This window comes from Danio rerio, chromosome 23 (genome assembly GCF_052040795.2).
Source record: "Danio rerio strain M-AB ecotype USA chromosome 23, GRCz13ab, whole genome shotgun sequence".
Taxonomy (NCBI): Eukaryota; Metazoa; Chordata; class Actinopteri; order Cypriniformes; family Danionidae; genus Danio; species Danio rerio.
In genome coordinates, this window is record NC_141043.1 from 26648772 (window position 1) to 26674712 (window position 25941).

At 40.2% G+C, this 25941-nt stretch overlaps 1 protein-coding gene across 26 annotated transcripts in view; it reads left to right on the forward strand.

The window, feature by feature from the left end:
- agrn (agrin) overlaps window positions 1-25941 on the forward strand; it is a 467750-nt gene that overhangs the window by 155768 nt on the left and 286041 nt on the right.

Consider the following 25941-nt stretch of genomic DNA (forward strand, 5'->3'; position numbering starts at 1 on the left):
ACTCATGTTTGCATTCCAGGATTGGGAATCATTCCTCCCACGCAGCATTGTTGTCACCCGTATTAAGCGAACGCCGTTATCCGCTGCTGTCCTATCTGAAGGGAAGCACCAGGATAGAGAGCCTCTTTGAGTAGGTGGAATCTGAAAGCCTGTAAAGAATGAGCAGGGGCCTCTTTTTTCAGACAGTGGCTGATAGCTGTGCCAGGCTCTAATTGAAAATGGCTGTAATGAGTGTGTGAAAGATCAATGTGGTCCCGGCGCACACAAATCTGCAGCCAAACCCCTGGAGTGTGGTTAAAAGATGGAGGGCCCTTCTGCGTTCACCCGGTGCACTAATAGTCACCACTTTAGGAAACGGGAACAGGGGAATTTTTCTCTCCTAGGAGACTGAATGAGAAGAATCAATGAGAGCAGACCATGTCCGAAAGTCAGCGCGATGAGAGGAACTGTTGAAAAGGGGGAAAAGTGCTGAAAGGGAATAGACTCCTGTGCTTGGAGAGAGAAGTTGTTCAATGGAACACAATGGACCCTCCATAGGGTCTCTCGCTTTTTCTTTTTAGATGTTTGTGCTGATTTAGGCAGGCTATATCTGAAACGTTCGAGGTTACTAAAGTAACCCTTCGTTCCCCGAGGAGGGGAACGGAAGCACTATAAGTGGATTTGATTTGTAAAATCCACGCATTGGGAGGTTCGGTTCAGAAGCTACTCGTCTGAAAGAGTATTGAACGGGCCAATTAAGAATGAATTGGCAGCGCAAGCCTGCGCAGGTGAGCGGCATAAGCAATCAACTGAGTATATAACTCACCTGGCGCCAGCAGACGCTATCCTTTTTAAGCTGAAGAGACTTTCAACAGCTAAGGGACAGTCATTATGGCGACGGAGTATAGTGCTTCCGTTCCCCTCCTCGGGGAACGAAGGGTTACTTTAGTAACCTCGAACGTTCCCCTTCGGGGGGAACTTCAGCACTATAAGTGGATTTGATTTGTAAAATCCACGCATTGGGAGCCCATTGAAAGCGCCATAATGACTGCACCTTACCAACACCCCCGATGAGGAGATAGTCAAGCAAGCGTGACGCACCCGCATCATGGGGGGCGCGGTCCTCCAACGTGTCCCTGGCCCTAATTTATCCTACTTCAACAGAAGTTTTACGGATTTAGATATATTTTTTGGGAAGTCGTGAGCATCTAGATAATTCTAGGAAAATACGACAGTACGTTGGGAAGCGTGCAATCCCGATAGGGAGGACGCTGCGGAGGCCATCCGTTACCCAAGGGGGGAATAGATGGCAGAATTTACATATGGAAAAACTCCCCCCTAAAAAGGGGGAGTACGCATAGCAAAAGAGTGGTTAGCGGGGAGGGAAGACACGGGTCCGCCCAGGGGGGGGACTTAACCGTGGCGGAATAAGCATATGGGATCGCCTAGTGGGGATCACGCATAGCAGGCACCTTTACCCAAAACGCGGGCTGACCAGCGGGCAGACCTACAACGTAGTGGGCCAGCAAGTGACTCCTCCGCTGAGTCAGTGCTGGGGGCCACGGAGGAATCTGCAGGGCTCACCTGACGGGGAACTTTACTGACAGATAAAAAGGCGCACGTATCTCCGTGTTAGGGAAAATGGCGCAGCAAGCGTGTTTCAACACCCTACCGAATTGTTTCCTCAATCACCAAGGGTTACCTAATACCCTTGAGGAAACCGGCTCCACTCGCAGATTGTAAAACCTTGCAAATGTGTTGGGTGTCACCCAGCCCGCAGCTCTACAGAAGTCTGTTAGAGGGGCGCCGCGTGCGCGCGCTCGAGAGGATGCGAAACTCCGAGTGGAGTGCGCACGCGCTCTCCGGGGACGCGGCTTATCTCGGCTCTGATAGTGAAAGAAAGGCATCCACAATCTAGTGGGAACTTATTTCGGTACGGCACTTCCCTGCTGCCGACCGTTATAACAGACGAAGAGCTGCTCAGATGATCTAAACTCTGAGTGCGGTCCGGATAATACGCAAAACGCGAACTGGACAATAAAGAAGGGCTGGGTCTGCCTCCTCCGAGGGCAGCGCTTGCAGGCTCACTACCTCGTATTAAAACGGAGTGGTAGGAACCTTGGGCACATATCGCGGGCGGGGTCTCAGGACGTGAGAGAAGCCAGCCCAATTACAGGCACGAGTCACTGACCGAAAAATGCCTCCGGGTCCCCGACCCTCTAATCGATATCAACGCGACCAGCAGAGCTGTCTTCAGGGACAGAAAGATACTGAGTCGAGGATCGAAGGGATCTGACGCGGCTTGTGTAGCGAGGGCGAGATCCTAAGAGGGCATGAGAGGGGGCGGGATGGATTAATTCGCTTAACGCCCCTGAGGAACCGGATGATGAGGTTATGCGTTCCCACGGTGCTGCCAGCCACCGCGTTAGTAGAGCGGAGATGGCAGCCACGTAACCTTGAGTGTGGAGGGCGACAGCCTGCTCTCCAGCTTCTCTCGGCGTAAAGAAAGCACAACGCTGATCTGGCAAATTACGGGGGTCTTCTCAGCGAGAGACACACCATTCAGTGAATAGACTCCACGTCAGGGCATAGGCGCGCTCGGGGAGGGGGCTCTAGCCCGAGTGACGGTATTAGCCACCGCAATCGGAGGTTACCTAAGTCTTCCTCGCGTCTAAAATCTCTTCAAAGATCGGCGAGGGTGCCAGGTGGTGCCCTGTCCCTGAGAGAGTAGGTGCTCTCTCGAAGGGACTGCCAGGGGAGGGCTATCGCGAGGGAGAGCTCTGACATCCAGGTCCGGTTGAGCCAGAGGGGCGCAACCAGCAACCTGTTCCTCGTCCTCTTCCTGACCTTGCACAGTAACTGCGCGAGCAGGCTCACTGGGGGAAACGCGTATTTGCGCGTGCCCCGAGGCCAGCTGTAAGCCAGTGCATCCGTGCCGAGAGCACTCGGTCAGGGAAAGAACAACTAGCAATGAGCGATCTCGGGGGAAGCAACAGATCGATCTGGGCTTCCCCGAATCGCGCCCATATCAGCTGAACAGACTCGGGGTGGAGTCTCCATTCTCCAGGACGCAAGGCTGCCGTGAGAGCGCATCGGCTGCACGGTTGAGCTTGCCTTAATATGAATGGTGTGCAGCGATTTCAGCCGCGGATGACTCCAGAGGAGCAGACGGCGGGCGAGCTGAGACATGCGGCGAGAGCGCATACCCCCTATACGGCTGATATACGCCACCGCCGCCGTACTGTCCGTCCTGACCAGCACGTGTTGCCGCTCCAGCACCGGAAAAAAACGGTGGAGAGCGAGGAACACTGCCAACAGCTCCAGGCGATATGCCAATGCAACTGGGTACCTTTCCACAGGTCCGCAGCCGCATGCCCGCAACGCACAGCCCCCCAGCCCGTGTTGGAAGTGTCTGCTGAAACGACAACAAGACTGGACGCCTGTTCTAGAGACACCCAGGCCTGTAGGAACGAGGGGTCGCTCCAAGGGCTGAGGGCGCGGCGACACAGCGCAGTAACAGAGACTCGGTGTGCGCGCGCGTGCCATGCGCGTCTGGGGACTCAATCGTGAAGCCAGTGCTGAAGTGGTCTCATATAGAATAATCCGAGCGGCATGAAGCGGCTGCGGATGCCATATGCCCCAGGAGCCTCTGAAATAGTTTCAGTGGGACCACTATTTTACTGTCGAGCTCTCTCAGACAGTACAGCATCAGCTGAGCGCGCTCTCCGGAGAGGCGCGCTGCCATGGTGACCGAGTCCAGCTCCAGCCCGAGAGAAGAGATCCTCTGCACGGGGGCGAGTTTGCTCTTTTCTCGGTTGACCTGAAACCCCCACAGGTGGAAGTGCCAGAGCACTTTGTCTCTGTGCATAATCAACTGCTCCGAGAGAGGGCAAAAATCAGCCAGTCGTAAAGAAATTGAGTATGCAGATGCCCGCGAACCGAAGGGGCGCTGAGGCACCCTCCGCGGGCTTGGTGAGGACCCGCGGAGACAGAGAGAGCCCGAAGGGGAGGGCTTTGTATTGCCAAGCTCGACCTTCAAACGCAAACCGCAGAAACTGTCGGTGGCGAGGAAGAGTGGAGACATGGAAATACGCGTCCAACAGGTCTAATGCTGCAGACCAACCCAGAGGACGAACGCACCGGAGGATGCGCTTCTGCGTGAGCATTCTGAACGGCAGCTTGTGCAGGCAGCGGTTCAAAACGCGCAGATCTAGGATTGGCCGTGACCCACCGCTCTTTTTGGGCACGATGAAGCGTGGGCTGTAAAACCCACTCTCCATCTCGGCTGGAGGGAGCGGCTCGATTGCATCCTTCGCCAGGAGGACAGCAATCTCCTCTCGCAAGACAGGGGCGGACAGGGGGCTGACCCTGGTGAATACACACCCGTGACTTGGGGGGCCGTTTCGCGAACTGAATCGCATAGCCGAGTCTGATTGTGCGTATGAGCCACCGCGAAGAGCTGGCCCGCGCTAACCAGGCAGGCAGAGCTCTCGCTAATGGACTCATCGCTACAATCGCTGACGTACCAGCAGTGGGGCAGCGCGGAGTGGGTGTGCTGATCCGGGAAGCTCGCGGGTCCCACGGAAAAGCTGGAGGTGAGATATTTGCTCTCACTCCAAACCCGAGCTCCGGAGGGGAGGCTCGAGGGGTGGGAGAAAGGAGACCGTCCTCCCAGCGCTCGTGAGCCACTGGCGAAACGCACCGAATCTGCAAGCTAGAAAGCATAGCGTCCCAGACTGGCAGATTTCGGGCTGTCACATCTGGGGAAGTGAAAAGTGCCCTTTCATAATGTTTTCATGGCAGTAAAAAGTGCCGTTGGAAATGGGGCCCCGCCCTCCAGCGGGGAAAGAGCAAGTTCCCTCTTCTCCAGATGGCCTGTCCCAGGGGCGCTTTGCGGTCCGTTGCCGGACTTAGCGGCGTTCTGGGCAGGGGGGCTGCCTGCTTCCGAGGCGCCCGACGCGCTCGCTTCGCCTGAGGCGTGTGCGGGGGCGGAGCAGCTCTCGTAGGCGGGCGCCTTCGGCGAGGAGCAGGTATGAATGGCACGGCGGGCGGAGCGGGCTACGGACCGCCGATAAGACATCACCCACCAACTGCTCTCTCACCGCCTTGAATTCCTGGGTGAATTCACAGACAGTGTCGCCGAACCTGGCTGGGGATATGGGGAAGTCAAGAAAGCGGACTTTGTCGACTTTGCGCATATCAGCCAGGGGTGGCGCTCCTGGACCACTAATGTGGACATCGTCCTCCCCAACGCACACGCAGCGGACTCAGTAGTCCGAAGAGCTAAGTCGGCGGCGGTGCGAAGCTCGTAAGCCTGGGTTGGACCCACCCTCGTGCAGCTCGGCCAGCGCCTGCGCTTGGTAGCGCTGGTAGGTGGCTATCGCATGCAAGGCGGAAGCAGCCTGGCCCGCAGCTATGTAAGCTCTAGCTCCGAGGGAGGTAGATAACTTACAGGCTTTGGATGGGAGACGAGGCGGACCCCGCCAAGAAGAGGCGCCGCGCGGATTTACCGCCATCGCGCACTCAACCTGAGGAATCGCCACATACCCCCTGGCTGTTTCACCGTCAAGAGTGGTTAGGGTGGAGGAACACGCAGCACGAGCAGAAAAAAGTGCTTTACAAGACCGCGTGAGCCTACTGTGCACCTCCGGGAAGAAGGGAACGCCCCTCTAGTCGGTCCGGCCGCGGAGCTGGGGGATAAACCATCTCCAACCCACGGCCGAAGCAGCCCGGGAAAGCACGGCTAACATGTCCGTTTCAGGATCCGTAGTGACAGCGCTCACCAGCCCGAAGGGGGCGAGCGGGTCTGGATCATCATCGGACAATGAAAGCCCACCCTCCGATGCCGCGGTGGACATCTGGTCTCCGGTGTCATCGGGCGTAAGGGCTACCATCTGTTAGACGGATCGCTTCCCCCGCCCGAAGCTTGGATGGAGCGCTTAGAGGAGCGGGAGGTCCGCGGGCCCGTGGGCGACGGATTATCTCTCGCTGAAACCCTCAGATCTGCCCGAGTGCCCGCTGCAGAGCAGGGGACAACTGGGGTGGTTCACCCTTTTGCAAAGGCTAACCGCGATCTTGCGCAACAGTCATGGCATCGCAATGACGACATGAACTGCCCGCGAGCAGCGCATTAACATGCTGGACCCCCAGACATGTAACGCAGTGCCCGCGCCCATCATCCGAGGACAGGAAACCACCGCATCCAGAAACGCACAGTCGGAGCGCCGTCCTGATAAGGACGTGCTGCACGACTGTGTTGCTCTTTCTGTGAAGTTTGCAACTTTATACGCACCGCTCTGGAGGACCGGACCCAAAGAACGCCAGGCAAGGGAGAAACCCAGCTCGACCGTCTGCCACTGCGTGTACACACTCTGGACCATGAGAATGCTCTCGTTCGCTCAAAATCGCTGGTCACAGCAGGAGGAACCCTCATCGACTCGATCAGAAAGTCTCTGAAGCGAAAAAAGGATAGCGTCTGCTGGCGCCAGGTGAGTTATATACTCAGTTGATTGCTTATGCCGCTCACCTGCGCAGGCTTGCGCTGCCAATTCATTCTTAATTGGCCCGTTCAATACTCTTTCAGACGAGTAGCTTCTGAACCGAACCTCCCAATGCGTGGATTTTACAAATCAAATCCACTTATAGTGCTGAAGTTCCCCCCGAAGGGGAACTGAAATATCTGTGGTCTCTGGATAGCACTACTAGTTATTTACCGTAAGCTTATGGAAGGTATTTTAGGTAGAAGGTCGTTTATTTTGTAGCATTTTTCAAAAGTAAGCCAATTTAATTAGTTTATTCACCCCAAAATGAAAATTCTGTCACTCCTACATACTGACGCTTAGGTTTTTCCTCACTCATTAGTATCTAGATTTCTGTTCCTCCATTTAAAGTTTGTTGTTTTTTGTTGTTTGTCACTGATTGTTTATGACAATATACGGCAATAAAAGTCCATATTAGATCTGTTAAGTATATTAAAACATTATGTCTATTCAGAAGACTTGGAACCAAAACTTATTTTTAGGTTTGTTTATTTATTTATTTATTTATTTATTTATTTATTTATTTATTTAGTTAGTTAGTTAGTTAGTTAGTTAGTTAGTTAGTTAGTTAGTTAGTTAGGTAGTTAGTTAGTTTAGGGTCTCAAACTTAAATTGGTGGGGGGCCATTTCAGTGACTGACAATTCATAGGAGGGCCATTTTAACATTCAAGCACAAGAAAAAAAAGTAATGTGGTGCATCTTGTAACAAATCACAAATCAGCACGTTTTTGCTTCACACAACTGCTGAAATATATCTGTGGCTATTTAAATTTAAATATATAAAAATGGCATTTTGACATTTAAATAGTCATAATAGAATAATAATTATTATTATTATCATTGTCCCAATCAATTGTTGCTTTACCAAAAGTTTAACAAATAGTGTAAGAAAAGCAGAAACAGTTTAAGTAACTTTACTCACTTTATTGGCAATTGTTTTCTCAATATCTTTTTTTTTTTGTTATTGTTGTAAAACTACAACAAAGAGGGACAAAGTAAGTATACATTCACATTTACTTTAACATGTTCAGTTCAACCAGCAGTAAAGTGTACATAGTTGTCATAGAAATCTCAATAAGCATGTGAGGAAATCTATTAAATGAGACCATTTGCATCGAATGTTAGCAAAATTGGCATATTTGTATATTTGTCCATTAGCTTAAAGTGTAAGCCATGAAAAAGTGGTTGTTCAACATAATGCAGGTGGCATAAAACTGATTATAATTAAATGATGCTTGTATATTTACAAAAATAGAACTTTAGAATAAATAGAGCACTTATGCACATTTATTTCAATGTTTAAATCAGCCATGGAAATAATGTGCATGTGTGTTATCTTGCCCGCATACTGAGAAAAAACAAAAGGAAAACGCAACAACACGAGTGATTCAAAAGCATATGTTTTGGGAGGCTGAATCTTGTTATATTTTTGACACCAGGGGGGGCCGGAGGGAGGAGGAGGGCGGGCCATAAATGGCTCACATGCCAGAAGTTTGAGACCCCTGGTTTACAGTTTATAAAATGTCAATAGAAGGATAAATATATGACAGAATTTAACAACTTAAAACAAACCCTCACTGTAAAAATGTTATGACAAAAAGTCAAGACAACACATATTTTATACTTATTTTAATACGTTTATCAGGTTTCAACAATTTTTTTTAAGTTATACAAGGTTTAACTTAATATTTTAAGTCAGTTTGATTGATGTAAGTTAAGTTAAGAACAAATGTTTGTGTCTATGTGTAGCGCAGTGGCACATTGTACATTATCACAGTCTCATAAATCCAGAAGTCCACAAACTATATTTTTCCCACAGGTTTTCTTTCTTTTTTTTTTTTTTTTGCTGCATTGCAGTATGTCATTTAGGTACTGATACTTTTCAACATGGAAATTTTCAGTCTTTCTACTTCTTAATATATAGAATAATAAGTGTAATTTAGCAAATATACTTTATTACTCATTATTCTACAATTAAAGGGTAGCATCAACATCAAGATACCAAAATGACGTATTGTTCCAACCCCTCAATTTTGAATTCTTCACATGATAAATTTCAACAAATACATTTTCAGAGTTTTTTTTTTATTTCTCGTTCGTTTATTTGAAACAATGAGAGTAGCACAATGGTAGTTGACAGGAATCAGATGTTAGGATGTTAGTTTAGAACTGTTAAGATCATCCCACCATTAAACCACACTGAATGTGGACGTTAAGCAAAGTCAGATTTGTGTCTCACTGAAGTATTTTGTGAACCGCTGAACTGATGTGTAAATACTCTGCTCTCACCCTGTTCTCCTAATGAACTCAGCAGTGTCCAGTTCGTATCTGTCAGTGAGCTGGATGTGATTTGGCCGTGTAGGCTTGGTTTCGGGTGGCTGATTGAGAGAAGTCTGTGCGTGTTCGCTGCGGATCCCCGTATGGCAGCAGCTGTTGCCTGGAGAGCTCATTAACTGCAGAGATGTGACTTCTCTCTTCCTTCCATTACAGATATGCAAACACATAAATAACCACCTGCAGGGAGCAGCCCTGATGATGGCACCTACACACACACACACACACACACTCTCTCGCGTCAGCCACTGGCAGTCTAGTGAATTACTGTTAGTTCTACAACACAACAGCCTGAATCCTCATCATTATCTGCTAGTAGCTCTTTTGTTTACTGGCTGCGATTGCCGCTCTAGACATCCCATAATCCTCTACAAGATAAAGGGACATGGTTATTAACTTCTTACTTTGAACACTGCTAAGTTGCACAAGTTTTCATTGTTGTGTAGTTGAGTGCAGGCGATCATTTAGCCATCACTGACAGCACATGATGGTCTTCTTAGTAGTGTGGAGTATGACATTGTACAGTTTCATACCACTTTATGGAACACATTACTTTAGTTTTTTAATATGCTAAACTTGCATTTTATTTTTAATAGGTGGGTGGTTGATTATTCATAGGTAGCTACATAAATCTTTCTGTTCACTTAGAAACTGTAAACGCTCATTCAAAAGTCAATATGTTTTTCTCAGAAAACACATTTCTAAAGGTGCTGTTGACTTAAAATTTTTCACGAATGTTGGTAACAACCATAAGAAATCCATATAAGCAAAGAAAACAAGACTAGATTATTTTACAGATCAAGTTATGATGACAGAAATGACAGTGGAACACATGAAGATAGGGAAGTGTAAAAAAAGCAGTGAAAGCTTAGACAGCTGCTGAAATCTCTCAGTAGTTCTTTAGCAACCCTCTGAACTTTGTCATTGTAAATTAATATTAGCCACTTCAGTCCAATATCTATAGATTATCAGGATGATGAGGATAAAAACCAGAGTGAATATTTCAGCAAGACAATGATCCAAAACACAGCCAAGGAAACTCAAATGGTTTCAGAGAAAGAAAATCAAGCTGTAGAATGGCCCAGCTAATCACATGACTAAAATTCATCAGAAAATACAAATAAAAAAGATAACATTTAATAGATGAGACCAACGGAACCATCGAGATTTTTACACTCTGTTGAAGTCATTGAAAAATAATCACACCTGAGCTATTCATGTGACTTCATTCTCCGTCGACAGTTCAGCACTATGTACTTCTGTCATTCCATTGTTATTACACATAACTAATATTTAATTTGTTTGTTTTGTTTTATTTGTATGTTTGTATTGTTTGGTTTTTTACCAAATCTGGTTCAATCCCATGCCAATAACTCTTTTAGAAATATTATTCCCAGGAAAAAAAAATAAAAAAATAGGACGTGCTTTGATTGTTATTATTTTTTTCCTACAGATTTCAGCATTTGCATGTATTTTTTATTAGCCGATCTGAGGTTGCCAAAAAAATAGTTACATTATTATTATTATTATTATTATTATTATTATTATTACAGCTTGGAGAGTACAACCGGCCTCTGAGTGAGCTGAGAGATGATCACGTAAGCTCTACTTGTGCTCCTATTTATCTGTCTCCCAAGAAAGACACTCTTCATTTGCATAAAGTTGAAGAATTCTCAACTTTATCGTGTCGCTCAACACACCTGCTCGCCAACGTTCACTGTCACTCACATAGACGGGGGTCACCGGAAGTCGCTCACCCTCCGTTGAAATGAATGGTCGATTTTGGAGTACAAATAAAATGACATTAAATATATACAATTATTTTTCAGTAATAATAGTAGTATTCTATAATAATATAATAATTAATAATACTAATTTAAAATAAATATTATAAAATGTTGTTGTGGTTTTACCAGTAGTAAGAGTTTTAAAGCTCCACATCCTCATTTTGAAGCCACTGTAGCGCTTAGTCTCAAGCGTTTTTTCTTTTTTTTTTTCTTTATTCTACAGCTGGTTATATCCAGTCACTGATGGAGCCTAAACTCCAGTGGCTCCTGAGCTTCAATGAGGCTGTTTGTTTCCCATCTCTCTCTCTCTCTCTCTCTCTCTCTCTTTCTGAGGTGTGAAAACCCTGCCCTATTTCTTTTGTCACCATAGCAGGGCCACATATAAACACCATCCAATAAAGAGTGCACCAAGGCACAGTATGGGCCTTCAGTGACTATTTTCCCATTAGCGAGATCCTCTCCTTCTCTTCTATTTTTTTTTCCACTGGCGACTTGGCTTTTCTGCTATCAGACCCCCTCCACATTTGACATGTTTTTTTTTTTCTTCTTCTTCAGCCTAATTTTTTTATGTCGCACACCTTTTGTTGCTGTCAAATGAGAAAAGCCATATTATCCGAAGCCACAAATCTGCTGACCGACAGCTCTCTTTTGTATGAACCCCTCATGTTTTTCCATCCCTCCTTCATCGCAGAGTTGCCATTCATTCATTTCTAAGAAGTCCCATTAAAAATGCATGCGGAAGAAGATTGCGTGTTTTGTCAGTTAGATTGAATGCGCTCCGCAGGTAGGAGAAGCACTCGTGAAACAGAACAATGTCAGATTCATTGTGCTCTTTATCTCGTGGCAAGTACGGCGATAATTCGTTTAATGTTATCTCGGCACCTGGGAGATTGCAATTATGCAGCGGTGAAGAGCAAGTGAGTCCTGTCGAGCGGCGTTTGGGATTTTGGCTCAGGCGACAGCAAAATGTTTAGATTCATTAGTGCCTCGCTGCTGTCTGTCACAATGACTGATGCTGTTTTCACTGATTCACTTGGCTCTGAATCGTACTAAACAAACGGGAATGTGTCCTGCTGAATGCAGATTTAAGTCATTATCATGCACTTTTGTGTGTTTTAAAGAGGTGATGAACTGAGGAACCAAAATTTCCTTGCTCTTTTGACATGTAAAGCTCATTGCACTATAAAAAAACACCATGTACGCTTCAGAACCCAACACTTTGTGGTATTTCTAAAAACAACCTATATTGAAGACAGTCTGACAAAAACACCCATTCTGAAATGAACTACCTCTACTCTATGCTGTAATAGGGTGGACAGGCTCCGCCTCCCCAGAAGATCAATGAGCACTTCTACCTCACTGCCTGTTTAGCTCTGTTAATATGCAAACATGTTAGCCAATCACAACAGTGCGTGTTTAATTCTGCATCTGCAACTGGCCACACCCATACCCAACTTTATAATGATGAGGGTCAAAAATAGCACAGAACATTGTCAATTTCTTGTTTTTTATTATTGAGGGTTTTTATAAACATTTTGATTAGCTTATAAATAGACATTATAGAGGTTCAGTAGAACAGTACAGTTCTTTCTTGTATTTATGGTTTTTGACTGTTTTCTTTTTTTAAAGATATGTTTAAATAGAAACAATGTTTTGTCGAATGTCCTCGCTGCTAGGTTTTTAAATTAAAATTGAAAGTAAATCTATGTCATATGACTTGTTTGCTCTATTGCAAGGGCTCTGAGGGCATATTTTTGTCTAAATAGTGTGTTGATTTGTATGATTTATAGCCTATAATAAATCTTCAAACTAGATATGGTGAAGTAAACCATGCAAATGAGTTGTCATTCTCTTGATTTGTGGTTATAGCGTAGGCGGAAATGCAATAATTTTGATGAAACAACATTGATTGTTGCCGTCTAATTTTGACTGAAATATTTATGATTAATAACTAATATGCAACATGTTGAAAATGTAACTGCATGCTTTAAAAACTACAAAAAACTTGAATGACAAATGACATCTAACAAAACAACACTGTAAAAGTTGATGAGTTACTTTGCTTATGTAAGTGAGTAAACCCGTTGTAACTTGTAACTGTATTTCACAATTATACACAGTTCATTTAGTTTTATTAATGTAATTTGATCAAACTGTTATATATATATATATATATATATATATATATATATATATATATATATATATATATATATATATATATATATATAATTTATTTAAAAAAGACAAGAACGGTTAGTTTATTAAGAATTTATATCATCAGCTAAGAAAAATGCATAGAAAAAATTCACTGTTTAATGTTCCTCAGTAAACACTATAGATATCTCAAATTTAATTTTTTTGATTTATTTTAACTTATTTGAATTAATAAATTACTATTCATCTTTTTTGTTTAGGTTTGTTTAGGTTAAAACTTGTTTAGGTTTGATATGCCATTTTGTGATTAAAATTTAAATCATTTTCAAGTTTTGCAACATACCATTAATCAAAATCTATTATTATTTTGTTTTACAGTCAGGAGATCTCCAAGTTAGTATTTTCCAATTATAATGATTTAATTATTTATATCACCTTCGATAATCTGCCATTTTGGTATTTGATTATAGTATTGAAATTACAAAATTCAGAAAACACTCCATCCTCTAGTTTTACCGCATAGCTGTCCTAAGATCAGCTGTGTCGATACCTGTATGTTTACTGGTCTGCTTGTGGGATCATTTAGAGCTGGTCTGTGTGCAGTTCGGGATCCCAGTGGCCCCATATGTACCACAGAACCAGTCGCAGATTCACCACATGCTGTAATTGGCTATTTGCTATTCCATACACAGTGGCTGAAAGTCTCCAGACGTGTCTCCTGTGTGACTGCGTCATCGTAAATATGTTGTAAACAAAATGCAAAATCTAGATTTTATATGGGTCTAAATGTAAATCTCTGTAATGGGATGAGGCTTTACTTTGAATTGGCATGTCAGGACTTTGCATGCACACAGATGATGGGTGGTGATCATAGCCTGTCAGAGCCAAACACCTGGAAAAAAAAAGAGATCCACATAAAAACTGCAACAGAATATGCCTTCAGAGATCGCTAGAATATTCAGGGTTTTATTTGTCTCCAGTTTACAATGAGACTTTCCAGCTATTGCAGTTTTTCATTATTATTATTATTACCATCTGCAGAATTACAGACAGCTATTATATTAAATTCAACACAAATTTTTTAAATGGGATCTCTCATTGTCTTTCCAGAAACATCCTACAGTTTTGCCTTTGTTAAATTAATCTAATAATAATAATAATAATAATAATAATAATAATAATAATATGAAGGGCATCTGCTGTGTAAAACATACGCTGGAATAGTTGGCGGTTCATTCCGTTGTGGCAATCTTTGAAATAGAGATTAAGTCGGAGGAAAATGAATGAATGAATGAATGAATGAATAAATGAATAATAATTTTTACAGTAATTGTTTACTTTTTATGTATTATTGCTAAATAATATTATGGAATGTAATATTAATAACAATAGCTATATTAGATATGTGTTTTAATAAATGTGCTATAACAAATTATAATACTATAGTTAAGTTCTGTAGTAATAGTAAATATAGTACTAAAATATACTACCACTATAAGAAAATTATATATACTAAGAATAACTGTAGCAATAGACTTCCATTGTCTTTTTGGTCTGTTTTGAAGCTTTAAAGCTTCAGAGACAATTGTAATTGAAAGATGTGCCCCTTGAATTGTGTACATCTATCAGTAAAAGTACAATTAAACATCACAATTGAACACATTTTGAAATGTTTAAATCAACTTTGCCTCCTCCAGCACAGAAATCAGCCCCAGAAGTGCTTGACACAAACTGTCAGCATGTTCCCTTTGGCATTACTCATTTTTTGAAGTTGTTTCCATTCATTTTTCATGGTTTCTTTAACACCGCTCACCCGAAGGTGAACCTTATTTGGTCAAGCTTTGAATTTTTTTCAAGTTTAAACGTAATTTTGAACTCATCCACCTCACTACTTTTTTTTTTCTCTCTTATTTGCTTGCTGTTTAACACCTTTCACAATCTTTTACTCTGTCTGACTGACACTCAAACTGAAGTTTTCTAGCAGTCGTTGTTGTGGCTTGTTGAACTTGCTGATGGTTTAGGCATAATCATGATGGCATGTGTTTAACCTCGGTTGCACCAGGGGCAGCAAAGGAGAGTTTACCAGCTTACTATCCAACACCAGTTCATTGTGTATATGTACCCAGGTCTACATTTCTGGAGACCATGAAATATGTCTCCCGAGGAACATCTGACAGCATTTTGTCTGTAAAACGAATGCTATGGAGGGGTATGACGCAACCAACAGCTTCAGTTTCTTTTCGTGCTATGCTGACTGCTTACCTCCATATGGACAGCTTTTCCAATATTACGAGTTTGAAACAGGGTTTGTCTCCGACAAGGAGTGGTTCCAGAAACCAGGTAAAACAAAAGTTAAAAATAAAATAATAAATAACAGGCTAAAAATGTGGTAACATCTGAAAACATGGTAAAATCATGCATCCACAACATCTTTTCTTTTCTAGATTGCCTTTGAAAACATTATCGGTTGGGTTTAGGGAAGGGGGTGGGTGAACAGCTGAAATGTATATTGTGGCCTCTGGTGGATTTACTTGAAAAGAAGACGCACAAATAACACATATGAGAGAAATCTGAGATGCCACTAGAGGCGTCTGCATGGTGGATTTGCGAAAAACAAAAGCTGCAACCAGACATACCCCTGGGAAATGTAGATCTTTGGTACACACAATAAGCCTGGGTTGCAACTATCTGTCAGCATTTAGCTTTAGATTAGGATGTCCTGATTCAATTCTGATGATTAGGGCTGCACAATAAATTAGACAATCTGTTAGACTTGGCTGTTTCATAAAAACATGTCAATGCAAAGTGTATGCTTAATGCTTTAAGTCATCCCACATTTAGAAAACCTCTGGAATGCAGAATTATAGAACAATATGAATTCAAGGCTTTTTATTTGTGAATCAAATCAATATTGAATCAGTAATTTTTAAGAAATTATTATTGAATTATTTATTTGTTTGGCCCAGTCCCTGTTATTACTGTAGTGGCAATGCAAACATCCTATTGACTCCATGTGAGTCTTTTCCACACTTTTTTCCCCTTTTTTTCTGAAAACCTTAAGGCTTGTTTCAGCAAGAGATAAATCATAATAGCCTGTTTTATTGTGTGTGTTGAATGTTCAGTGTTGGTAATTACTGTTGTTTTGATCTCCAGGGTGAGACAGTAAGGGTAGTGATGAAAACGCTTTCTGGTTCTGGTGTGTTTTGAAAGGGATGAGGGTTTCTGAAAGCTCTACAAAAGCAAAACACAGTTAATGGGTGTTCATTTTGACAGATGTGTTTAGCCTGACTGCTCTAATGTAAATAATAGAGAGTGTTATGCCATTTAAATGAATAATATCACATGTGCATATTGTTGTAATTAATATAATGAAATTTAATGTATCAAATAAAAAATAATTAAATTTGTTAATATATATGAAAATTTATTGCAATTATATATAATCAGAATAGCAGTTATATGCTAAATTATTGTTATTATTATTACTGTTTCACCATTATTATTATTATTATTATTATTATTATTATTATTATTATTATTATTAATATATTTATCATAATAAAGTAATATATTATCAAAGTATGTATTTAAATTTTTTTATTGAATATATTATTAAACTTAATATATTATTAAAATAATACTATTTATAATAATAATAACAACAACAACAATAATAATACATTTATATTTATAAGTAATATATATAAAAATGTGGGAGGAGGTGACGGTGCAGTTTTTGTTATGTACAATAACAACCACCACCACCACAACAATATTAATAATAATAATAATAATATGATGATGAGGATGATGTTAAATGATTGAAGTTCTGATGTATTTGTAATGTGATAGAATTAACAGTAATAATAGTACATTGTTGTGCCATTAAAATATTTTAGGAACTTATAATACTATTAATGATCATCATTACATTTTTCAAACGTTCTCAGTACTAACAACAACAATGGCAAGACTAGCCTACTACTATTACTACAACTACTACAATTGCTGGTGCTAATAATAGTAATAGTAGTAGTAGTCAGGTAATAGCAGTCATCTTAGAGTCTGTGTTTGTCTTTGTAGGTCAGACTAGACATGTTTTTTGTTGTTCTGCACATAACCCACGGCAATAAGCAATGCTTCAGGAATTAGGTAATCCACTCATTCCTCTTCGTGGTCATCAGAGTTTCACAGTCGGCGCCGTCAGGATGACTAATTGGTGTAGATGTTTACCACAACACTTTCTGATACCTCACCAACTTGCCTCTTCTCGTAAAAAGAGTCACCTCATCTCTATCTGATTACCACATTTCATTAGACCAAGTCTCTACCGATTGCCTGAAGAGACAAATCAAGTTATTAACATCCACAAATGAGAAAGGGATGTGTCAGGTGTGAAGGAAACTGGTTGGAATAGCAAATTTCCACAAAACACCTGCTGCCATCTTGTGGCTATACACGACATTGCGTGAATATGCAATGTGCTCAATCAGAGCATCATTAAAATATTGTGTGTGGAAGAAACGGCGCCAATTAGAGTTTAAAGGGATGGCTCACTGAAAAAGAAACAATCTGTGAGTATTTAGTCACCATTCACTTGTTCTAAAATTATTTGAGTGTTACTTCTGTTTAAAGAAGAGATTTTGAAGAATATTGTAAACTGACAGCCATTAAGGCAATTTTTAATCAAACACTGTGAATAATAAGTGCATATGTGAAATATATTAAAAAGTCTTAAAAGTGACTTTTATTAACATTTTTATAGTTAAAAGTGATGTATTGTCTGGTTGGTGTTATATATTACAGTACAAAAAAATTGCCATTACATAAACTGATGTACAGATATTTTTTACAATGTACAATGGATGTCCATGGCTACCAGTTTATAACAGTTTTCAAATTAAAAGTAAAAAAATAAATTCAAAGAGATTTGGAATAACTTGAGGGCAAGTAAATGGTTAATCAATGAACTATCCCTTCAAACATGCATTATTTAACAAAACTGTTCAGACTATATGTTGACATTTCCATACATACATATCTCTCAAACTATTGCTAATGATATCTAAAACACGATAAATGTTGTTAGATATTTTTGCTGGTTGTGTATCAGGTCAGATGTGTTAGGTGGATTCACTGTAGCTGAGCTAGGGTGGAAGGTCTGTTTCTTAACCTGACATGTTGTTTTGACAAGGTGAGTGTGAGCTATACCACATTCACACCTGTCTGAGCTGACAGCGCACACACACACACACACACACACACACACACACACACACACACACACACACACACACACACACACACACACACACACACACACTCTAACTTGCACAGCTATCTTTATAGAGACTTCCCATAAATGTAATGATTTTTATTTTTATACTGTGCAGACTGTATTTTCTATCTCCTTACGCCAGGCCTAAACTTTAACCCTGCACTCACAGGAAATAATCTGGATTTTTACATTTTTAAATTAATTCTGTGTGATATATAAGCTGTATTCTTCATGGGGACCAAAACATGTCCCAAGGTCAAAATTGACTAGTATTGCTATATTTGTGGGGACATTTGGTCCTCACATTGTCTTGAATATAGGGCACGCACACTTCAATGATATTATTTCCTGGTATTGAGCGTGTGTTCATTAGCCAAGGAGACATCATTGAAAATAGGTGTAAATCTACAGTTTTGTGTTTGTCCGCATTTAATCATTTACACCAATTGTAGAGAAAGTGTTTCTTTTGGATTGTAAATGTGATCAGAATAAAAAGCATAGACTGTTATCTCTTAAATATTACAGGACATGTTGTTGAAGAGTGATAGCTATGGGATTTATACTTTGCTGTCTCAAGTTGTATGATTGGTTTGAAGGTAAAAAAAAAAAAAACCTGTAAAAAGTTACAAGTACTGATTCAAACAAGAAACAAACATAATTCTGTCCAGCTAGCATTGGAACAAAAACGAGAAACAAATCTGTATTAAAAAATCCATACATTATTATTATTATTACTATTATTATTATTAATATTATTATTGTTGTTGCTGTTGTTATTCATATTTAATATTATTATTAGGGTTGTTATTATTATTATTATTATTATTATTATTATTATTATTATTATTATTAGTAGTAGTAGTAGTAGTAGTAGTAAAATAATAATAATAAAAAATATAATAATAATAATAATAACAACCACACTAACATTATTAGTTGTTTTTGTATAAAAAATATTTTTATTTTATATATATATTTACTTACAGTCTTTGAATATTTATTTATTTATTTAATTATTTATTAATTCATTTATTTGTTTATTTAGTTATTTATTTAAAAAACAGCATGTACAAATAGGAATGTGTCTCATTTTTCTAACACATTTTCCTGGTGTAAACAGGGCCTTAGTTAACAACCAGTTTACCTTAAAATAACTAAATAAAGGTACTTCATAATCATCAGTGGCTTTTAAAAGAACCTTTAACATGCTTTATCAAGCTTTTTGAACACTCCTTTTGGCAGTCGTCACTCTAATAAAAATGGCTGTGAGCAAATGTGAATACAGTAAACATTATCAATGTTTGTATGTGATTAAAAGCCTCAATTAAACCTGCGGATCATGTGAAGAGATTGTATCTATTCAGAAGGCTTAATTTAAACATATCCATTCATACGTTTTGAGTTTTGGCCAAAACCCACTTTGAACGGAGGAAAAGAAACTGTTCAAAACATGAAACAAGTTTCTAATGAGTTTGGTATGAGTAAATGATGCCATCATTTTTATTTTGGTCTTAACCAACCAAAAATGAAACTGATTTTCCAGCCTGACCCACAAGGGGGCGCAGCTGCACCAACACTTCCAGCCAGCGCTTATTAGCCCCTGTATTGATTTCATAGCTGCTGTTGATACACAACAACACGAGCCTAAATCCTGTGGAGGTCAACCTGCAAATCCCTCTTGCACATCATAATCTACACTCCTGCCCACACACACACATACAGCCTTACACTCAAGGATGAGATCATTACACAAATGGAAAACTGAATGCAATTGCTTTATGTAGCAAACTCCGCATTGATTTCATGTCTCTTTATGTTTGACGAATGGAACAATAGTGTACATGGCTGTTAGAAGATAAGGCTGATTGTGTTGAGCAGATGATGAGCGATGACCCTGCAGGTCACCGTGGCTGATTTGTGAAGATGAGCTCGGCCACAGTAAACCACTGTTTAACATTCAAGCTGAGGAAAGGCGAGGGCTTTGGTTTCACCCCCACCCGGCTTCTTGTTAAGTGGGGGGTCCATCTGGTGCGCAGACATCTATGATTCCCAGTGCTGTACATTAATAGAAAACCCTGGCCCTGCTCCACATTTTAGTCCCCTGATTTTTCACGTCTCTCATATCTGTTAAATGGGCACGTGAGCAGTATTTTGTCTGATGTGTGAGGGGAGGCTCCAGGGGGTCTGTTTAGATGAGCTTGAGGTCTCCATTAGGCTGGTTGACGGAGCCGGTCTTTCGGCAGCAGACAGGCGTGAGGGAATTGCTCACACTGACCCCCATCCACCAGCCCCCCATTACTGGCAATACGTCACCCAAAAACAACGCCCAATTCCTCCTTCAGCACAGCTATAAAACTGGGGTGAAAGATTAATGCAGAGCTAGCAAAATGTTTATATAAAACATACACAGTAACAAAAATAGTGTATTTACATAAAAGCTGTCCTGTTTTTAAAGGTTTAGCGATTTCTTTCCTAAACTTTCTCAATCTGGCACTTTATATTGGATATCAACCATACCTTTTTTCTTATCTAGTGTTTAATAATATTGTGAGGTACAGTATTTGTGGAAAAAATATACTACTACTACTACTAATATTAATAGAGTGTTGTTTGCTTTTTTCTGGCTAATTGTTGGAGTTGTTTTTTGTAAGGCAAGGCAGGGCAAGTTTATTTATATAGCACATCTCATACACAATGCTAGTTCAAAGTGCTTTACATAAACAAGGATAAAAGTAACATACATCTCTCTACATTTAGGCTAAAAGATTTTATTTATTTATTTATTTATTTATTTAGGCATACTTTTTTGTACTGAATGTTTGTGCTTTCATTTTAGTTGTCTTTTATTTCTTCAATTCTATTTTCCAAAACGAATCCTCTTTGCACTTAACAAGTTTACAATAACAATAAAGCGTGTTAACAAATTTTAAATGATTAATGAAGAAATTATAATGCTTTGACTTATTTTTTAATCTCATTTACAAGCACAGTTGCATATTTAAAGCTGCTGTATAGGCTATTTCTGTCCGTTTGCATTTTGTCCCCTTGTGCCCCCTGGCGGCCTTTTCACAAACTGCGGTCATACATTAAAAACAGAGCGGCAGCTATTTCAAACGGCGACGGTATATGCCCTGGCGGTAATAGCCACTTTGAACTCTCACCTACTGTAAGTATAAGAAATAAAACATAGTTTAAACATTATTAAAAACAGATTAAAATGTGTTACATGTTTTTATTTGATGCTTTGTAGTAGAAAGTTGGTTTTACTTAAAAAAGAAAGCTGAACAAACTTTTGTTTTGTCGTTTATTGATGAGTTGTTTGTTGTTTATCTGACCATTTAAACTTGCTGGAGTTGTTACAACATTTCCATATCTTTTTAATTTATTTGTATACCATTTAAGATTTTTCTCTTTTTTATTTAATATATATATATATATATATATTTTTTTTTTTTTACCTTGTATTTATAGGATAGTGGAGGACATTGGGAGCAGAGAGAGGGGAAGGATTGGCAAGTGACCTCAAGCCGTGATATGTTGGCGAACTTAACCTCTAGTCTAGGCTATTGATGCCATTGTTTTTACAACACACACACACACACACACACAAAAATTCTCATCATTGCTGCTTAATTTTGTAACAAGCTTTTAGGACTAATTGTTTGTACACTTAACAGCCACTTTATTAGGTACACCTGTCCAACTGCTCGTTAACACAAACTACTAGTCAGCCAATAACATGACAGCAACTCATTGCATGTAGACATGATCAAGACGATCTGCTGCAGTTCAAACCGAGCACCAGAATTTGGTGGAACGTGAGATTTGCATCATGTATGTGCAGCCGATAAATCTGCAGCAACTGCATGATGCTACCATGTCAGTATAGACCAAAATCTCTGAGGAATATTTCCAGTGCCTTGTTGAATCTATGCCACAAAGGATTAAGCCAGTTCTGAAGTAAAAGAGGGTACAACCCTGTAGTAAGGTGTATCTAATAAAGTGGCAGGTGAGTATATATGGCAGCAATTGCTTTACTTCAAAACTTTAAAATACATGGTTTTAAATTAAATTAGTGGCAAAGCGCCTCACAGCAAGAAGTCTCAGCTGGGTCAGTTGGCATTTCTGTGTGCAGTTTGCATGTTCTCCCCGTGTTCATGCGGGTTTTCTCCGAGTGCTCCGGTTTCCCTCACAGTTCAAAGACATGCTCTATAGGTGGATTGAATAAACTAAATTTGCCGTAGTCCATGTGTGTGCATGTGAGAGTGTATGGGTGTTTCTCAGTACTGGGTTGCAGCTGGAAGGGCATGCGTTGTGTAAAACATATGCTGGATAAGTTCCACTGTAATGACTTCTGATGAATAAAGGGTATAAGTCGAAAGAAATTAAATTATAATAACAATAACCTCGGTTTCCGTTATTACCATCTTTTAATTTTTAACCACTATCAGTTGACAATGACAGAGTTAGCATTTTACACCATTTTGTGGTTAAGCTCAAGATGCTAACCTCAAACCAGATAGCGCACATCATACAAAATTGTATGTATTTTGATCATATTACAGTTCTCAAAAAGCGAATGAGAAAATCAAAGAAATATCACTGAATAAAAATACATTTAACAGATTTTACAAGTAAAGAACCTACTATTGGTGTATCCTAACCTTTTTGCCCAAATCAATTAGAGAAGAATATGTCGCACAGCATGCTTTGCTAGATTTATATGCACTGTATATGCCATGTTCAAAAAGTTCTGCAACGTAACTTATCAGCAACACGGATGCAACATTGAGAAATACTGGTTGAAGAGTGTAGACAGCTGGGTCAAAGCTCTTCAGATTATACATTCTGTTTGTATTGTGAGCCCGTGCTAGGAAGTGTTTCAATGAGTATGACTAATACTGAGCCTGCTGCTATTTGCCCGTGGTTCTTTTATGGCGCTGTAAATGTGCAAAAGATATCATCACTTCACAATAGCAGCATTTAAAGGAAAGAGTCCTGCCGTGAGGGAATGTACTGTAAAAATAGGAGATGTGCGCATGGAGTCTGCTCTGCATAATCTCAATCAACGCTTTGACACTGATTAATTCTGCTGTTGACACATTTCTGGCTGTCATGCTGACTTACCCATCGTAGTTGTTAATGTTAGCGCTCTTGTATGTGTCAAAGAAAGGGGAATGAATGGGAAGTGTGACAGATATGTATAGTGAAACGTGAATTGCTGGAATTAGCCATGAATGTGTTTAAGGGGATTGTTCTAATAATAATAAAATGAGTAAAAGAAGAAAATATCTTCATTGACTGACCCTCGTGTCATTCTGAAGCTATTTGAATAATATTTTTCTCTAGCTCTCAATATTACCATGATATCATAATTGGTAAATCTGTTTTATAGAGTGTAATATTTCCTCTCATCATATTGCAGCATGTAATTAATTCCCCATGGATAAAAACCAAGTCCCATTTTATCTATTTTTCTCATTTGAAAAGCAGTTTTACCCTGATATACGTCAAAGTATATGTCACAGTCATTGAATTAACAAGTTTCAAGAGATAGTGCTTGATACTAATAGCAGGTTTGGCATGCTATCCCAGGAGAGAACCATAAGCTCAGAGATAATTGAGCCCAGGGCTCCCGCCTGGTCAATTGGCATATAAGCAACATAGGCTCATTCTTAAAACGTAGCCTTATATACGTTTCTGGAGATTGCAAATTATGTAGTCTGAGCCATGTATGGTTGCATGTAGTCTTTAAAATGAACGCTACAGGGCAGTATGATGCTGTTCCTTTTATCGCTAACCAGCTGACCGCTTACCTGCTTTTGGACGGCTATTTTGGCTGTTACCAGTTTGTCTGGTAGCTGGACACGTACGTCGACGGACTAGAGAGGCGGAGCAGAGTTGACCGTGACAAAATGGTTCGAGTCCACTGAAGAACAGTTCCAAAAGGCAGGTAAGACAAAAACAGAGGCTAAAAAATAAAATATACAAGTAAATAACAGCATGAGAATGTGTTAAAATCTGAAAAAGTGGTAAAAATCAGGAGGCTTTTTCTGGATTGTTTTTCAAAACACTGCGGTTGGTTTTAGGGAAGTGGCTGGGTGGATCGATAGGTGCTTTTCAAAATACTATTGTTTGGGTTTAGGGAAGGGGGAGAGTGGGGGGGATCAGTCGTTTGGTCAGTCAGTCAGTGGGTCAGTCAACAGCGGCCTCTGGTGGATTTATATGAGAAGAGCAGGCTTGAATGGTACTCGCAAGAGATATTTGAGATCTGAAAAAGTGTACACAGAGGCCTCTGGCGAATTTGCAAAAACGTAGCTCCAGGAACGTATTTCGCTCCCTGCAGAAATGTATATAGGGGTATGGAATCCGAATGAGCCTGGGTTAAATGTAAGAGGGTCTTAGATCAAGTAGTTCCCGAGAGCTCCCCTTAGTAAAGGAGGAAAAGGGGGAGATGAGGTGAACAGGGGATTCTTCAAAAATGAACATATGGGAATAAGGCGAAATGAGGTATATATTGTAGGTTTGGATTAATCTGATTGGTTTATCAATGATTACAGATGAAAGACCAGCCGCGATCAATCATATCACACTCCTCTCGAAATTAGTTTTCTTCACTGTCAGTCAATCATTTTGTTGGTTAAATTGAATAAGTTGGTTCAGTTGAGTCATTAAATATATCTATATATCTACCAAATAAGGTTACTTGGAAATTTTCAGTTTTTCTGTTTCTTTGTTTTATTCTACAGTATAAAGGCTTGACAGCATTTCTTCCCAATAAAAAGGTAATTTAAAGCATTTTAATGTCAAAAGATCTGAATGACAAAAGATTATCATCATTATTCCACCAAATATTGATTTATGGGCAGTATGGTGGCACAGTGGGTAGTACAATCGCCTCACAGCAAAAAGGTCACTGCATGGTTCAAGCCCTGGCTCGATCAGTTGGCATTTCTGTGTCAAGTTTGCATATTCTCCCCGTGTTAACGTGGGTTTTCCCCGGGTGCTCTGGTTTCCCCCACAAGTCCAAAAACATGCTATAATTAATTGGATTGGCTAAATTGTATGTATGGATAAGTCGGCGACCCCAGATTAATAAAGGCTTAGCCAAAAACAAAATGAATGAATGAATATTGATTTAATAATTGTTCTGAAATTAAAAAAAAAAATTTTAGTATTGTGTTGACAAAAATTTATCCAAATTAAATTTTAATTTTAATTTTAGAAATATCATCATGCAGATGCCAAAATGTCATTATTATCAATAAATATTACATGCAGAATTACTGCTTTAATTTGATCTTTTTTTCCATCTTGAATTATATGAAACACTAATTATATACACTACCTGACAAGACTCTTGTCGCTTATCCAAGTTTTAGTAACAACAAATAATAACTTGACTTCTAGTTGATCACTTGGTATCAGAAGTGGCTTTTATGAAAGGCAAGGGCCTCTAGATTAAGTTTATTTTACCAAAATATAATATAAACATGCTCTGATATTGAATTATTTAATTAGGACAGTAAGGTCTGACTTTGCTTAGACAAATGTCTTGCCACTTAACAGAAATAATGTACAGTATAAATTTTATGTCATGGTGAAGTGGAAAAAGAATTAATATTGTGTTTGACTCCCATGAGCTTGGGAGACTGCATCCATACATCTTTGCAATGACTCAAAAATCTGTAACTTTAGAAAGTCATCTGGAACGTCAAAGAAAGCATTCATACATGACTCCCAAAGTTCATCAAAATTATTTGGATTCATCTTCAATGCCTTCTCCTTCATCTTACCTTAGACGTGCTTGTTAATGTTCATGTCTGAGGACTGGGCTGGCCAATCATGGAATGGCTTGTCCTTGTTT